The 2,389-nt window shown below is 41.9% G+C and overlaps 1 protein-coding gene across 1 annotated transcript in view; it reads right to left on the bottom strand.

Moving 5' to 3' along the window:
• KAT2B (K(lysine) acetyltransferase 2B) overlaps window positions 1-2,389 on the bottom strand; it is a gene marked incomplete at its 5' end in the record, with an annotated part of 49,832 nt that overhangs the window by 46,865 nt on the left and 578 nt on the right. The gene's annotated exons all lie outside the window — the stretch shown is intronic.

Here is a 2,389-nt window from a genome sequence, read left to right as displayed (position 1 = left end):
TTACAGATGAAAAAACCGAGGCAGGGTTGGCTGCTTAGCTCAGTTGGTTATAATGCGGTGATGATAACACCAAGGTCAAGGGTTCAGATCCCTGTACTGACTAGCCAGCAAATTTTTTTTTAAAAGAAAGAAAAAACGAGGCAAATAACTTGCTTAAGGTCACTTTAGTGATAGAGCCAGGTTTTAAACCCAGGTATTGGGCTCTGCACCACATATGTAGGCACCAAGACACACTTCAGCTTTAGGAAGCAGCTTTCCATTGGGTTTATTTTCAACATCTAAGACCAAAGTTTTTTAAATGCCACTAAAATACATAATACATTTTAAATGAATTACTGACACATATGAGACACAGGAACTGCCTTTCAAAAGCTAAGAAATGAATGATCTATAATTCATTTGCCCTAAGAATGTTTTTTTTGGAGAGGGTAGGAAAGAAGGGGAGAGAATGCTGAATATTTTGGTTGTGTTTCCACAAGTGAGTATATTTGCACTACTATTTAAAGATGGAGGAGGTAAGAAAGAGAGAGAAAATGTATCTGAAAGCAGAGCAATGCTCTCTGGCCTGTTTGGTTGGTTATAAACCAAGAGGAGCCTGACAGGATGGAAACCTTGACATCACCTTCACTTCCAACAAGGCAGTGAAAGCTGCCAGGGAGCTCAGTTCCAAGACAAATAATAGCTGCAGTCATGCAGACCTTGTTTTTCCTCAACCAAGATCTTTTTCCAAAGAAGCTCTAAATAGTATGAACCTGCCAGAGTTCAATCTGGATGACTCAGGCCTCACAGCCACGTCAACAAGTTGTCACCTGGAGTGGTGTAGTGCCCACTGGTATCTGTGGGGACTTCAGTTGTTTATTTTCTCTCTCTCTCTCTCTCATTAACCTTTTTAGTCAATACCCCCAAATTTTAAAAACATAATTGTCCCTCCCACTCCTGTCTCCTATCCACACAAAAATCCCCACTACTACAATAAAAGACAAAAGTTAATAAAAGGGGAGAAGGGAAAACTATGAATTAAAAAATTCAGACAAAGAATATAGGAATAGGGCTATAGGAACAGAGCATACAATTTGCACTGAAATACCTAGCCTCCAAGACAGAGGAGGGAACTCAATGAAAAATTTAGCTATACTCTTCTTATAAAACTGAAGCACAGCCCCTTTATAAGAAGAGGCAAACTTTTGCTGGCTGTAAGCTATGGTGTTTTGTTTTGTTTTTTAACATCCTTGTAAAGATTACACAATATAACACAATCTATGATGCCCTCAACAGCAGGTTTATTTTTTTAAAAAGTTATTCCTTCTGACAGCCTTCTTTACGTACCTATTTTTACAAACCTAACATTTCTCCGTCCATTCCCACCAGCAGCTTCCCTCCCACATATGTGAGTCCTGACTGTAACCACAGCTCGAGGACACGGACATCCATGGGAAGGGAAGAGACGCGACCCAAACGGAGTCGAGGTGAAACCACGAGAGGCAGCTCTGGGGATTGGTAGCCATAATTGGTAACTGGTGTCAACACGACACAAATAACAGTAGGTAAGATGCCAAAACAAATTTGGAAAGTCTTGGTTCCTCCCCTTGAAGCATAAGAGATGGGACTTAGAGCTGCTCCTCCAACTGCATCTCCTCCCACCCTCCCCTTTGCCTCCAGGCTGCTCTGATGTCACATCACACCCAACGTCCTGCTCACCTGCTGCACAGCCTATCAGCTTGTTCTTTCCTCCACTTGGAGGGCTCTTCCCTCAGCCCTTCAGAGACAGAATGGCCCCTGTCTTCCACTCAGTTTTCTGCTCAATTGTCATCTCCTCAGAGAGTCTTTCCTAACTGCCCTTCCTCAATGACATCACCCCCGCCACCATCCCTGCCATTCTGATTCCACTTACCCTACTCTGTTTCTCTTCACAGCACTTATCACCACCTGCAAATATATTATTTACGTGTTGATTGTCTGCCTCTTCTACTGAAATATAAACTGAAGGGAAGGACTCTTGTCCACTGATCTATCCCCTCATGTCTACATAAGTGACGTGCATAGAGATGTGTGCAATAAATATCTGCCGGGTGGATGGAAAGAAATCTATAAGCATATGCAAATCAAGATATTCAACTTTGCCTACAAGTGTGAAGGCTCTCAAGGACAGTATTCAACATATGGCAGGTCATTTTAGAGAATCCATCATGAAGAAATGCACACTTCAGCAAACCCTGAGGACAAATATATCATGTATGAGCTGACAGCCTCACATCCATGACCTGACATGTGGAGACTGAGCACATCTGAACAATAAGAGAAAGAAGATAGGCCTTTAAAATGTTAACATCTCACCTTGAATAGGTAGAAATAAACTTGTTTGGTATCTGCATCTTCTTCCTTATGGACA

Source organism: Galeopterus variegatus, unplaced genomic scaffold, assembly GCF_000696425.1.
Source record: "Galeopterus variegatus unplaced genomic scaffold, G_variegatus-3.0.2 Scaffold9303, whole genome shotgun sequence".
In the NCBI taxonomy this organism is placed as follows: domain Eukaryota; kingdom Metazoa; phylum Chordata; class Mammalia; order Dermoptera; family Cynocephalidae; genus Galeopterus; species Galeopterus variegatus.
Note: the sequence above shows the minus strand (reverse complement) of the source record. Positions and strands in the feature narration are given on the sequence as shown.